Raw genomic sequence first — 16425 nt, 5'->3', positions numbered from 1 at the left:
TCTGTAATTTGAGAGCAATTTTTAAAACAAGTTTATATTATCAAATATCTGCAAAGTGTTCATCTTATTTTTTGAAGAAATGTTTAGTTGTTTTAGAACTTGTATTTCATAGATATATGAAATCTTTAGCACAATTAAATAATATAATAAGAGGAATCAAGGACAAGTTTGTGGATAAGCACAACTGACTCTTGGACTGTACTGTCCACCTGGAGTAGAGGAAATGGGTGGGTACAGTGGAGAGTAGCCTAACATTTGAGACTATTCTGCATTCTGTTGGCAACTGCCGGTATATTTTACAGAGAAAATTGAAATTGTGGAAATGTGACAGATTAGTTAATTAGAGGTTGGTTAAAGCAGTTATTATTTCCATCTGTCTGAGTATTCTTACAAATAACTATGAGTTTTTAACAATTGAGGTGATCAAAAATATACTTTCTCTGAAGTACAAGGAGGCGTGTGTAACTTACATGACATAAATGATTTTAAACAAATCTCCACTTTATGCCATATGACAGAATAGAAATGTTCATAATCGCTTAGTGAAGGAGATAATGTTTTATGTGTCACTGGAGGAAAGAGTAAAACAAATATATAATTTTTCTCTACCCCATTTATCGTTTTGATTTGACTCAAATAACCTTTTCTTGTTATTGTAATCGACTTCCTAATGCATCTTCTCAACCTCATGGCATGGGCAGATACACAGAACTTTATATGCATGAATAATATAAGTTGATGTAGCAATATATTTTCTTTGTTTTTACATTACACATACAGCACAAATCCTAATAAAACTAGACTGGAATATATTACAAATTCATTTGGTTAGTATTCAGTTACTGAGTGAGGGAATAAATATATATGATTTAAATTAAGAATATGCAGTCCATTACTTACATGCCACCTCTTCTACTTTATTTTGACTTTTGCACTTATCATGTTTTATTAACATTTTGAAGTTGTAAACATGAGTGGAGTGAAAAACCATATCACAAAGTTGAGGTTAAAGGTTTGTTATATTGAAATATCAAAGCCTTAAGAGTAACTATAAAGAAACTTGTTCTCAGGTGCATTGATTGAGAATATTGCTATGCCATTGGTGGTTCTGGCCTCCTTTGTGGATAGTACATGCTAATGGACTAGTCTAGTGCATCTCAGAGTGGTCGGTAGGCTCACCATACACCTATTAAATTTATTTTTCAGAGATAGTACCAAAGAACATGCATTCAAAACAAACTCTCCCATGGCTTCTTTTTTTTTTTTAAGATTTTATTTATTTATTTGAGAAAGAGAGAAAGAATGAGCATGAGTGGGACAGGGAAAGGCAGAAGGAGAGAGGGAGAAGCAGACTTCCCTTTAAGTGGGGAGCCTGATGCAGGGCTTGATCCCAGGACCCCAGGATCATGAACTGAGCCAAAGGCAGACACTTAACTGACTGAAACACCCAGGTGCCTCTCTCTTATTGATTCTTATAAATGATAAAGTTTGAGATTTTTTTTAGGTCTGGTTCCTTAGGAGCAAAGCTTTTTATAATCATGGCACATGATTTATTGAGGAAGTGTTTTTCAAAAAAAAAAAAATCCATGCAGTGAAGAGTAAAGTGAGATAAGGGAATAATGACCTGAGCAATGGTGTGGTCTCAAGTCAAAGTCCAGCCTTAGTTTGATCCACATAGGGTGGGCTAGTGAGCTGTTTCCCTCTGAAGCAAGGGTGGCAGTATTTAGTACCCTGCCTTCAGCCAGTCATAGGTTGTTGGCCGTATATGGGTGGAAGATATGTAGAGTGCACACCTTCCCTGATGAAGCGGTTCCTTTTAGCAGAAGGTACTTTTTGCATAGCTATGAACTGCTTGGCAACCAACACTCACAGCAGCTCAAGAGGAGTGCCTTGCTCTGGTTTAGAGGATCTGAGTAGGGCATCAAAACAACATTAATCATAGTCTACCCCTTGCACTGCTTGGGTCCACTTTGTTTCTCACATTAAATTTATTCCAACCCTACAGATCTTGCAGTCACTATTCCTGGAGAAACAAGAGAGGAGGGTTGGTGAGATAAACTACAGCCCTTGCTACTGCAATTGGTATCAATGTCCTAATTGGTACTCATCCTCTCCCTCCTCTACCATACTTTTATGATTCTCTTCACCCTTAGCTAGCACTACTGGCTGGTCTAGGTGACTTGCCTTCTGGGTTGATGCATACTTCATCTCTGAGGAGCCTAGGTCTCTGGTTACCATGCCTTTTTGTTACTCTACTTGCTCATTTACAGTCACAAATGGGCGTGGATATGCCAAGATGCCCCGGCAGATATGTCAAACATAATTATATATGTCCTCATTATTTGGTAGTATTTCTTTCTCATGATGATCAGGGTTGATTTTCCTGGTAGCTCTTTTTTGTACTTCTAGACTACTGACATAAGGACCCCAATGTGATTAGTGGCAGCCTTTGATTTAAGACTAGTTGAAGTTTTACTGTGTTCTTGTGTCCTTTGGTTCTTCCTACTATGGATAGGAATGCTCTCCATCTTGCATTCAAGACCTCTAGACTCAGAGACCATATCCCATAGGGATGGGAAGCACAAATTCTTCCAGTGAGTCACTAGAAGTGATGGTGAGTGGGGCTACTCCTACCTTTCTACTACTTGATACGTGGACTTATGTATTTTATTTTATTTTATTTTTAAAGATTTTATTTATTAATGAGAGACACAGGTAGAGGGAGAAGCAGGCTCCATGCAGGAAGCCCAATGTGGGACTCGATCCCAGGACTCCAGGATCATGCCCTGGGCTGAAGGCAGGCGCTAAGCCACTGAGCCACCCAGGGATTCCCCACTTATGTATTTTATTTAGTGGGGACACAACATCGTGTGATGCCCTGGCTTTAAAGAATTTACCAAATCTTTCAAGATAGCATCTATCCTTAAAGTATCATCTTTGACCTGGTGTCCCAGTTGCATCATTAAGAGGCTGTTTCATCACTCTATTTAGACGATAGCTTCTTGATGGTACAGAAAGTGGTAGGACTGTGTACTCCATACAAACATGCTCATGCCATACCTTCTTGGCCATAAAGTGTGTTTCTCAATCAGTAATGGTATTATGCAGAATTCTATGACTTTAGATCATACACTCTGTGAACACTTGCATAGTAGTGCTGAGAACCTGTGGCAAGAGAGGTATATACTGTGTCTGTTAATCCTGGTCAGAAAGCATCTCTTCCCTTTCCAAGTTGAAGAAGTCTGATGCAAGCAATTTGCCATTAAGATTCTGGTAAAGGGGATCTAGGTAGTGCACCAAAATTGATTCCACCACAGAGACCTACTGGCCTTTCTTTCAAGGTATAGTTCAAGCCAGATTAGACTATTGACTGTACGCTATTTGATTAAACCTAAAATATGTCCAAATTAGTTGAATTCATACAGTTATTTTCAGTTCAGTTTCTTTGAATAAACCCAAATCAGATTAGTTATTAGGCCAAGTTAAATTAATGAACACACACAGGAGACATTAGATTTAGCCAGTTAATAGGGGTAGAATGGCCAAACCATTTTGGCCATGTAAAATTAAAATTTTGAAAAATCTAGTTACTATTGACAATAAAAAAGCTCAAAGCAGAAACTGTAGAGAAATGTCATGGCTAAGTGAAGATTTTCTTTTGATTGTTAAAATTTAAAATATTTTTAAATAAATATTTTTCTTTGGGAGACCTGGGTTGCTCAGCGGTTGAGCATCTGCTTTTGGCCTAGGGCATGATCCTGGAGTCCCAGGATCGAGTCCATATTTTTCTTTAAAAAGTTATTGATTTATGATCTTAAAATAGAGGGAAATGATTTCTCACTATTTTTTCAACTAGGAAATTACTAAAAATTTTAAGATATACAATCATAAAGTTATTATTTTTGGGATATAAGTAAATTTGGTAAATTAAACTACTACTAACTTTATTAATGGCTTGTGGATTAATATATCACATGTTCTCACATAATAGCTTAATTTTTACTCACTTAACATCAAGAATGAGTTAATTATTTTGGTGTCCAATTTTGAACCTGCATATTTCCTAGTCTTTTTTTATTGCAGAATTAAAATCATTGGCATGAATAGAAAACATGAAAAGCATTTACATTGTCCATATACATGATTTATTATATTCATATTCACCACTTCTTTATTTTTCTTTTGATGGTTTCTATGTGAACTGAGAAGTTACACTTTCTCCTTTCCACTTTTACTTTGTTTTTCTTGTCCAAAATGCATGTATCTGGTCTGTTATACTTAGTTCAAGTGTAAGTATTTTTCAGTTCAAGGTGACAATTTATTTTATTATGAACTGAATCATATTTCCCAGGAATTGTATTTTTCGGGGATTTAAGGTGCTCCATTGACTGCCAGTGTAAGATTCAATGGTTAATTTCTTTCTTTTGTGGAGTAGCATGTTCAAAGCCTTTGGGGTTTGCACTGAAACATTCCTTTAAGAAGAGGTAATATGGGATGACTTTTTTTTTTATGATTTACTTATTTATATGAAAGAGAGAGAGTGGGGGGAGGAGCAGAGGGAGAAAATCTTCAAGTAGACTCCCTTCTGAATGTAGAGCCCAATACTCCATCTCATGACCCATGAGATCATGACCCAAGTCAAAACCAAGAGTTGGCTGGACCTTGGAGTTACAATTAGTATGCATATTCACTTATATGAACCAATACAACCATTTCTGTATTCGGAATGGCCTTGTATCTCTCTTTGCTTGGCACACCCCTCTTTGATAAGGGTCCCAGTCCTATTTCCACTTAATGACATGGCTCATTCTATTCAATGATATAATTGTATCCTAAGTATCTCCAGCATTTCTTGGGCACACAGAGAAAAGAACTCACTAGTTATACTAATTAGTGTACTAATTAGGGCTAATTGTACTCTTTATAGCATGCCTACTGTGGCAAATAAAAACTCAGTGTGGGGAATCCCAAATTTACATTTAGGGTCCAATGACCTTGAATTAAATACAAAATTGAGTTAATTTAGCTGAATATGAAACATAAATCCACATCAAACCATACACTCTTACGAAAGCTTCACAAAGGAGATGATGAGGCCCATTTTGTTTCTCTCTGACCCTTGCTTGATTTCCTTTCATCCTGCTGATCCTGTAGGCAGCCATGGGAGAGAGAAATCCCTGGAGTGAGAGACCTAGGTTCGGGTCCAGTTCTGAAACTCATTACTTATGTAACTTTTGCTATATTTCCCAAACTTTCAGTCTCACTTTCCTAGACTGTCATGTAGCAGCCAAAACTGTTTTAGCATTGGATAGATGGGAAGATTAAATAATTAAAAAGATTAAATGAGATATTCTAAATGTACACATTTTTGTAAACTATCATGTGTACTAGTCATGTGAAGATTAATAAATATATATTGACATTAATTTATATCTTGTAAAATACTTTGATACAATTTGGGAAATATTCTGATCTAGGAATATTCTGATAAAATTTGGGAAAGCAACCAACCAGATTTATTTCTTTCAAAGGTGTCCTGTGTGCCTATAGTGGTAAATAAGTAATGATGATAATAAATAAATCTAGGAATTAAGTATTTATGTATAATACTTTACAACTTCATTTGGTGGAGCATCTTTCATGCCAACTATATCCCCAAACAGATTACATTCAATAAAGACTTACGGTGATAAGCAATAAATACTAGCAGTGAGAGACAGACATTGAGATAAACAGGCAGGGAAAAGTGCTTTTTTGCTAAATTCTGAAAAGAAATGAAGAATTTAGGGGTGAAGAGACCCAGGAGAGATGTCACAATAGGCAGAAACTATTGGAGATAAAGTTCTTATACTCCGTTTTCTTAGTGAAAGCCTGAGGCACAAAGTATCAAGGACTTGAGCCTCTGCATGGGTCTGATGGGTAGCATGTCTTCATTGTGCGAAAAAGAAAGATATTAAGTCTGAGAGAGGTGAATTCCAATTTAAGGGAATTATGAGACAGGGGAAGTTTTGCTTTGATCTATATGAAATGGAAGGGAACTAGGTATTGGTATTTTATTCCCTGTATTCCACCTAAGCAGTGCATATGTGAAGTTCATCACTAAAGATCAGCTTGAAATCTGATTTGGAGAGAAAGATTTTCAAATTAGTTCAGACTATGCTGATTTCTATGCTTTCCGAGCTTGTCTTTGGCTCAGCTGGTTTTGACACAACAGAGTGATTTCCTTATACATTATTTTGACTTTTTAGTTGGCATGTGAATAATATAAGCTCTGTGAATAACACTGTATGTTGGGGTGAATGTGTTTGTGTATGTGTTGGAGGAGGGAGTAGTGGCATATAGAGAAGAAAAGGAGGAGAGGAAAATATTACTAATTAAGATCTAACTTAAGACTAATTTTATTTTACTCTGATTTTGTTTTAGCCTTCAGTCTCCTCATCTATATATGTACTCACTAGGGTTTGTGTGAAGATAAATAAGACAACCAAGGTAAACTTTGGAAGTGCATGCTGCAGTGAACCTATAAAGCTCTCAATAAACATGAATCCCATCTCCATTAGCCTGAATGTGCTATTGGCATCAAACCCAAAACAGCTGAGAAGGTTCTCAGCTCTTTTTAAAGTTATTCTTTAGAAATTCTAATTTTTGTAAAATATTTTGTGTTAGAGACAGAACTACATCACAGAGAATCCTTAGAGCAGGCAATTAAAAACAATCTCATATTTGATTTAAAAATGCATTGTCTGCATTTTTCAGAATCTGTACCTTTGATAGGCTCTCTAGGTTAGTACTAAAATGAGTATATTTCTGTAGCTCACACTGACTGAGCTTGGGGGTAGGTAAGAGTATAGAAGGTTAAACAGGCTCAAATGCTAAGGAAAGGTTGCTTATATGAGGGATTTGATCAGATAATCTGAAGAGTGGCACAAGAGTTACTATATTTTCTATTCACAAAATGTTTTTGTTGTGGTGGTGGTGATTTATTTGGTTTGGTTTGATTTGGCTTCAAGGCCAAAACTAACGCCCTCCAATGGAAGATGACCTTACAAATCTATCTGAAACCCCATTACATCGTTTTACATCAGAGTTGTAGATGTGGTTCAGTATCAACACACTATCTTTGGCTAGGTGAGTACTTATTGACAAATTTAAGAAGGGCCACTAAAGTATATTTTATGATGCTAAAACTGCCTCAAAGTGAACAATTTATTTTGGAAAAGCATATTAAAAATAAAACAAAAAAGCTTAGTCTAGAAGTTTTGATATGATGAGAGACCATATATATAAATGAATAAAGACTAAATAAATAAATACCATATATATAAATGAATAAAGAGATGAGTAACTAAAAGCACAAACTAGTTTCATAGCTGCTCCTGATAGGGTCAATAAAGAAGATAAAGAATAAAAAGAACTAGTCAAATCAGTCACCCTTAAGAAGATCTGCACCTTGAGGGCAGGGCTCCTGTCTAGTTGCTTGTGATGCATCCCCAGTGCCTAGAATGTGGTAGGCACATAGAGGGTTCTCACTATTTGACAGTCAAAAAAATGAATATATATGAATAAATAATATATATTAAGAACTTTTTTCTTTCTTTTTTTTTAAGGTAGACTCTAGATTATTTGACCCTCATGAGAAAGGCTGAAAAATTTTTTTATAAAATTTCCTCTATTTTCCAGTCGTCTTTTAGGTAGATATTTCTATTGAAGGTGTTCTTTATAGGCTAATAGGTACAGGAAAGATGCCTCAGGGGACAGAGTGATCTGAAGTTGTTACATTAAAAGTCTTCCCAGGCAAGCAAGAAATGGCCTGGAGTCTGCTCCTGGTTACAACTTTAATCATTTCACACCAGCTGACTGCAGAAATTCATCTGAATGATGAAGAAAATACTTTAATCTGGACTTTATCATGTTACTTTTGCAAATTTGGAGTTCTGACTTGAAATTAAGATCATGGAAGACTTATCTGCAACTTCTCTCCCCACTCCTAATTCCAGTAAATTCAAGAGAACATGTTTTGCAACATAGAATGGATGAGAGAGGGAAAAGGCTGAGTTAGGCAGAGATGCAGGAATAGGAGAGTTTTTAGTGTGTGTTGGGAGGGGGGGTTCAAGTTTCAAAAAATTAAGTTTTATTTTATTTATTTTTTTAATTTATTTTTTATTGGTGTTCAATTTGCCAACATATAGAATAACACCCAGTGCTCATCCCATCCCCAAAAAAATTAAGTTTTAATAGCTTTCAAGAGTTTAGACTAAGGTTTGGAAAATAATAAGGCATATCAGGGGTCATAAGATGCCAATCAAGGAGTAGAATCATACCAGGTATTTGGAGGCCAGGAAATCAAGCTAACTCTGGAAGTCTGTGATCTAGTGTACAAAAAAAGCTAAAAAACAATAGTCATGAAGTCAATCAAGGTGAGAAAGAACTTTCAAAAAAGGTGATTAAGCTAGGTGAGGGACTGGATTCCAGGAGTTAGATAGGTCAAGGGAATGACAGCACCTCTCAGTAAATAGTACTATCTGAATATTCTTATATAGGGATTATTGGATTTGAAGGCTATTTTCTTCTTGCGAGGGACAGAAGCTGATTCCCCAGCACTATGTGTGTGCATGTATGGTGGGGAGGAGTTCTTCCTGTAGAGGCCTGTATTCAGCTGGGTTGTGGGTAGGACTAAAGCAGAAGTCCAGGAATGTTCTTGTGTGTTTTCCTGTGAACAGAGATCATCATGTTTCTCAGCCCAGAAGTGGCACTGAATCAGGGGTACTGGGCAAGGCTTTACTGTTGAAAGGGAAGAAAAGCAAGAAATGAGAAACATGTCATGGAATGATCTATTCTAGGGGCAAGTCTGAGATATATTGTAGGAATACTCTTTTGTTTAAAAAAGATTTTATTTATTTATTCATGAGAGACATAGGCAGAGGGAGAGCAGGCTTCCTGTGGGGAGCCTGATATGGGACTCAATCCTAGGACCCTGGGATCATGACCTGAACCAAAGGCAGATGCTCAACCACTGAGCCATTCAGGTGCCCTGGAGGATTCTTGCAAATAAACACAAAAACCCTCTACTCTAAAAGAAGACAAACAAAATTAATTCTTCTAATCTAGACACCAAAGACACACAGGACAGGTGTCCTGAGAAAATACCTGTGAGGAGTCAAATAAAGTCACTTGAAAATGACTTTAGTGATCCTAGGAGTCTAAGCAAGTGTGGCATCTTTCTTAGCTCCCTGAACAGCACTGCAGATGTTCCTCTGTCGTTAGGCTGACCAACTCAAATGACCCAGAGGTGAAACTGCTTTTTTGGTCATGTCTATAATGTCTCATCCATAAATTGCCTTAGTTCTTTTTTTTTTTTTTTTGAAGATCTTATGATAACACAGCACATTTGAGTATGCTTAAAGTAATCAAGTGGAGCTACTGGCTATAATTAAGTTCTTTCAGCCTTTCCATTACAAATTCTTCTTTCCAAGGTTTAATATCTCAGAGACTTCTAATCCCACTGGGCCAAACTTAGTATAGAAATTGTCAGCAGGAATGCAAATTTTTCTGCTCACCCCTAAATATTTCTAATCAAACAGATGTATTTCCCCCCCTCCCAGCATAGGTATAAAAAAATAGGTTTGAGGCACTTCTGAATGGCCCAAAGAGAAAAAGTAATCCAAGCACAAAATCTGAGAAATGTAGAAGAATGCAAGACTTATCTAGTTTGGGGGTGGGTGGGAAAATAGTGAATACTTCCGTTATCAGAGAGTTTTTACCTTGTGTTTTTTAAACCAAATTCAAGATTTAGCTGTAGAATAAACTGAAAGCATATTGATTATTGGCTTGGACTTTTGACATTTCTTTTTAAAGAGAAATGTTTGTTACACCTGTGAAAACTTAAAAGTCAGTTGATTCCAATACATTAATCTGATTTGGATTATAATTGAAATGTTTCTTAAAGCCAATTGAATAACAATCATTTGTGATATCATTGATTTATAACAAAGTTATTAATGTGAAAATTACTTTTTGATTGTGGTAAAGAATGCATAGCATAAGATTTATCATCTTAACCATTGCTAAGTGTTCAGTGGTATTAAGTATATTCACATTATTGTGCAACCAATCTCCAGAATGTTTTATTTATTTTTATTTATTTATTTATTTATTTATTTATTTATTTATTTATTTATTTATTTTTCAGAATGCTTTTTATCTTATAAAACTCTGTACCCATGGGACGCCTGGGTGGCTCAGTGGTTTAGTGCCTGCCTTTGGCTCAGGATGTGATCCTGGAGTCCCATATCAGGATTCCTACATGGAGCCTGCTTCTCCCTCTGCCTCTCTCTCTTTCTGTCTCTTATAAATAAATAAATAAATAAATAAATAAATAAATAAATAAATAAATAAAATCTTTAAACAAAACAAAACTCTGTACCCATTAAACAATAATTCCCCCTTACCTCAGCCTCTTGCCACCACTATTTTATTTTTTTGTTTCTATGAAATTTGACTACTTTAGATATGTGAGTGGAATCATACTGTATTTGTCTTCTTGTGACTGGCTTATTTCACTTAGCATAGTGATCTCAAGGTTCATGCATATTGTAGTATGTGTCAGAATTTCTTTCCTTTTTAAGGCTGAATAATAATATAAAAGTTATTAACATTTGACTTTTTGGGTGTTTATTCAATTTTGATTTTGTTCTTTATCAATCAAAAGATCCAGTTCCTTAAATGGAAGACCCTTAATGTCTTCAAATTCTTTCATACTTATTAAAATTCTTCTTTGGGGTTTTAGCTCTTTAGCTTAAAGCAACGGGTCTTTGACCTTGGCTATGCCGCTTAAAAGAGTTAACAGTTTTTACAGCCAAGTTCCGTAGATAGAAGATAGACCTCTTAAGGTCCCTGGCTACAGCTGTTTGCTCTCAGGTCAGAGTAGTCTTAATCATCTGCCTGTTGTTCTGGTGCCTGCCACTCTCTATTCTTTTTAATTTTTTTAAAGATTATTTATTTATTTATTTATTTATTTATTTATTTGAGAGAGAGCATGAGCTCTCTCTTTGAGGAAAGAAGCAGAGGGGGAGCAAGAAACAGACTCCTCGCTGAGCAGGGAGCCTAATGTGGGGCTCCATCCCAGGAGCCTAGGATCATGACCTGAGCCAAAGGCAGATACTTAACTGACTGAGCCACCCAGGTGCCTCCCCCACCTTTTTAAAAAGATTTTTATACCATTCTCCATTCTGTCCCTATGGGGAGCTGTCTTTTCTGCTGTTAAGTTCTGAGTATTTCAACCCCTCTGACACTTGCAAATGTGTCAACCATGATCTTTTCTGCTTCTCAATTTATTTTCATTGTGTTCTTTTTTTTTTAAAAGCAGATTCTAGTTTTTTATTTTTTTTTAGGTTTATTTATTTAGTTAAGAAATCTCTATATCCAATGTGGGCCTCAAACTTATGAGCCAGAGGTTAAGAGTCATGTGCTCTACTGGCTGAGCCAGAAGCCAAGGCTGGCTCAGCCATATACCCTTCTGTTGTCTTAAGTTTTTCTTCTCTTTCCATTCTTCTGTTTGTTTGTTTGTTTTCTGAGTGCTAGAGTTTCTTTGATACTTATTGTTTTCCCAAGAAGAGATTAATTTTTTCAAGACATTTGAGCCTCCTTTTCTTTCTCATTGAGCTCTGACCATTTGCTAAAATTCCATTCAACAACTCAAACATTTATTTTTTTAAAATATGTTTTTATTTAAGCTCTATTTGCCAACATATAGTATAACACCCAGGGATCATCCCATCAAGTGCCCTCTTCAGTGCCCATAACCCAGTTACCCCAACCCCCTGCCCACCTCCCCTTCCACAGCCCTTTGTTTCCCAGAGTTAGGAGACTCCAGAGTTAGGAGTCTCATGGTTTGTCTCCCTCTCTAATTTTTCCCACTCAGAACAACACAAATATTTATGGCAAACTTCTGGGTATCAGGCTGAAAATGTACAAACAAGATACTACCTGCATCCTCGAGGAGATCATAAGTTAATGGGGCAGATAGATATGCAGACAAACCAAAACAAGGCAGAAAATGGGAGGAGAAGAGCTCTGTGACCTTTGTGAGAGGCATGGATGAGGAAGAACCTTGCCACATGTGGGAAAATCTTAACAGATTCAGATCATAACAATGGAGCAGCATTTAAAATCAGTCCTAAAGAATGACTAAGTTAGCTTAGAAAATGATATTTTTGACATAGTCTTTGTCCATCTCAATTATTTTCTTCTTTGGTAAAAATACACTTTGAAATTCATAGTCCCAGATTTCTTCCCACCACAAAGACCACTGAGTGAAATCAGTAACTTTTCTCAAGTAAATTTGTTATTTCTGGTTGCCCCATTGCTATGCATTTCCTACAAGGACATTAGGTTTATTTTGAGGTCTTCTGGGTCTGGTATGTTAAAGAATCTTGAGTGATCTTAAAGGATGAATTCTGATGAGCCAACGCACTATAAACTATTATCAGCAATTTACATGTAGGTGTGAATGAAGCAAATGGAAGTAGTTTTTTTTTTTAAGATTTTATTTATTTATTTATGAGAGACACAGAGAGGCAGAGACATAGGCAGAGGGAGAAGCAGGCTCCATGCAGGAAGCCCAGACAAGACTTCCTGTCCTAGGACTCCAGGACCACGCCCTGAGCCAAAGGCAGATGCTCAACCCCTGAGCCACCCAGGCATCCCTAACTTTTTTTTTTTTTTTTTTTTTTTTTAAGATTTTATGGAAGTAGTTTTTGACAGGGGCAAGAAGACAGAGGCAAGAGTGTAGGAGGAGCTTGGGAAAGAGATGGCTGGACAATTGCACTGTTGGGGATTTACCCCAAAGATACAGATGCAGTGAAACGCCGGGACACCTGCACCCCGATGTTTATAGCAGCAATGTCCACAATAGCCAAACTGTGGAAGGAGCCTCGGTGTCCATAAAAAGTTGAATGGATAAAGAAGATGTGGTTTATGTATACAATGGAATATTCCTCAGCCATTAGAAATGACAAATACCCACCATTTGCTTCCACATGGATGGAACTGGAGGGTATTATGCTGAGTGAAATGAGTCAATCGGAGAAGGACAAACATTATATGTTCTCATTCATTTGGGGAATATAAATAATAGTGAAAGGGAATAGAGGGAAGGGTGAAGAAATGGGTAGGAAATATCAGAAAGGGAGACAGAACATGGAAGACTCCTAACTCTGGGAAACGAACTAGGGGTGGTGGAAGGGGAGGAGGGTGGGAGGTGGGGGTGACTGGGTGGCGGGCACTGAGGGGGGCACTTGACAGGATGAGCACTGGGTGTTATTCTGTATGTTGGCAAATTGAACACCAATAAAAATAAATTTATTATAAAACAAAAACAAAAACAAAAAACAAAAAAGAGATGGCTGGAGATTTACTGGTGAAAAAGCAGTGAATAAATATCAGATAACAGAATAAATATCAGATACAAAATGCTCCCTTTGCATCTGGTAGACTTAAGGATGAATGAAGGAGTTTTAGATCTCTTATTCTAGTGAGTGATTTGATCTTGAACCCAGAACGCAGACTCTCCCCACACCCCTTTTGGCAGCGCTACCCTGAAGCAGGCCATTCTACAATGATAAGTCCCCAAACTTTTGTCTGCATTTATGAAGCACATACACCACTCCTCCCACAGACCCTGGTGAGGAAGGTAAAGCAAGAGGCTTGGAATATACTAATATCTTGCTTCATAGGAAAGAAGCCTAATAAAGAATGACAAGCATTCCCCTCTAACAAGTTACTTTCACTTAATTTTTATTTCTTTTTTTTCAAATGGAACTCTAAATATCAGTATGATGTTGATTTTTCAGTTCTTTTTATTTTCAACGTTTCTTTTGTCCTTTGTTTCTGACATTGAACTTTCTCAGCTTTTTAGTAGAGAGTTTACATGTGACCAGCCTCTATCCCTCTTTGCTTGTAGATGTCTCATTTTCACCTTCTCAGTTTTAAGTTTCTGCTTTTTTTCCCCTTATAGATGTACCTCATTTCTTGAAGCAGAATGCAGAAGTGTAGGAACTAGATGGGTCTGTGTCGTTGATGCTATTGCTATCTCCACACTGACACCTTTCTACTCTCTTTGGTTTTCAGGGTAGGTAGATTCTAATAGGTGCAAAGTTGATATGCTTGCATCTTAACATAGTGAGTGTGAAAGCGATGGCCTATTTACCTGATCTCCCTACTGCAGTGTGAAAGTTATTATGAAACATTTAAATTACCTTTGTATTTATTTTAGGGAGCTACCTCCATTGCCTTTCGATCCCCTCTGTATAGCATTGCCTCTGTGAGGCTTATGGGAGCTCCTAGATCTTAAATGTGGAGCAAATGTCTCTCCAGGGAAATCTTTCTAGGAGGTGTGAACCACTTGGAGTTTGTGAATGCTTAGTGTTTGATTCTCATCATGAAACAAGATCAATGTAAGATAGGAATTTAATGAAGCAACACAGTTTCTGTGGGTAAAGTCAGATTGGTGACAACTAGGTATTGTGATAATCCATTTTCCTAATCTGGATTGATTTCTAGAGAAATTTAAAAATCATCAATTGTTACAATGCTATGAATATGTAAGCATACCAAGAGAGGGGATTCTTATATAAATGAGAGCCAGTGCCGTCAATGCTAATTTGCTTTCTTTTGTTCATGATGCAACAAAGTTGCTGAAGAGAGCTTTTGCTGTTATTGTCACTCATCTTTCAAATGAAAGTATATTTGTAGTTTTAATGTCATGTTTTAAAAGAGTAACTTTGGCATAGAGGGTACATATTTGTGAATTACACAGAGCAATGCCAGGCACACAGTGAGCCCTGAGTAGGATTTTGTTAAATAAATAAAGTATTATAAGTAAATCAAGCCACATTTGCCAAAATTCACAGATGAAGATGAAAACTCTTGGCATTGTTGATCTTTATAGTTCAGGTAATCTTCTGTGTTTCACATCATTTAGGATCATCAGAATCACTTCTGATACTGCTAGCTTAAGGGTTCCTCTGCAACATCAGTTGAACACTATCCACAAACAACCTTCTTAGAGTTATCCAAACTTAGAAATCATTATAAATGTAAAGAAGTTGTAGAGAAGACTAATAAGAGTTTAATATATTGATTAATGAAAGCTTATGGTAAATTAACTGAATGCAAAGTAATTTAACTATGGACAAGAGATGATATTGCTAATATGAAGTAGACTCAGCCATAATAATGCTCAAGATATTTGTCAGTTCAGGAATGGAGGAAAAAGAAAAGATTGGGCATTCGCACCCTATAATGTAAATCTCTATGGAGATTTATCCCACCACATTAGGTGCTTAGACTATCCAAAGGCCCTAGAACCTTGAGATTTGGCTAATTTGTCTATAATTATGCCATATATATGTGTGTGTGTGTGTATACATATATATAATTATATATACATTAAGTATACATTATATAATTATATATTTATAATATATAATATATATTATATATGTGTGTATACATATATAATTATATATATATATATATAGTTTCTAATCTGTATGAGGTTCCATATTAGTAATCTCATGAAAAAAATATGAGAGAGGAGATGGTTTCTAATCATTGTGTTTCATGAAGTTTTTAAATTTAATTGATTTGTATACTGATTAAAATTTCCTTTTGAGAAATTTTCAATTAGCACGTCTACTTAACTCTTTTTAATCTCATCTTGAGCATCCTGAAATTTAAGGAAAGGGGAATATTTTTGTCTTCCATAAACAAAAAGTGGTAGTTCTGTAATACTAGGAACCAGTTTAGGGTACATTTAGATACATTAAAGATACATTTAGAAGATGATCTGATGATAGAAAAGATGAAAAAAGAAAGAAGCAGAAAACATGAGTTTGAGAGTGTCCTGCTACTAAGGACAAATTTGACCTAGTAAGGGCACATTTTAGAGGTTTAAATTGATTTGGGGAATATCTGGGGTATGTATTATAGATGTTTAGAGCCCTTGCTCAGAATGACCTATAAAGTCCTCTTTTTGTGTGCTTTAACCAAAACAACTTTTGACTTTTGGATCTAAGATTGGGTGTGTCTTTTTTGTAGACAAGTTTGAAGTTGGTTTTTAGGTCCTTAAGTTGCTAGAATTTAAATCACCCAAATTTATTCCTCCCCATGTTCATGGTACTTAGAGTCTTCTGGTAGCCCTCTGTTTCACACTTGTGTCCGTCACAAAAAAAGAAGGGAAAAGTAATTACATTATTTTGAGTATATTGTCTATGCCTCTACTTCCACACATATTATCACATTAGTCCTTTGAGCAATATTTTACTATTTACATTATGACTGTGAAGAAACAGAAATTCAGTGAAATGAAATGCATTACTCATTGCCATACAGTCAGTGTTGGTGATGCTGGGAGTCAACACATGT

The sequence above is a fragment of the Canis lupus genome, chromosome 22, assembly GCF_003254725.2.
Source record: "Canis lupus dingo isolate Sandy chromosome 22, ASM325472v2, whole genome shotgun sequence".
NCBI classification, from domain to species: domain Eukaryota; kingdom Metazoa; phylum Chordata; class Mammalia; order Carnivora; family Canidae; genus Canis; species Canis lupus.
This window is presented reverse-complemented; position numbering follows the sequence as displayed.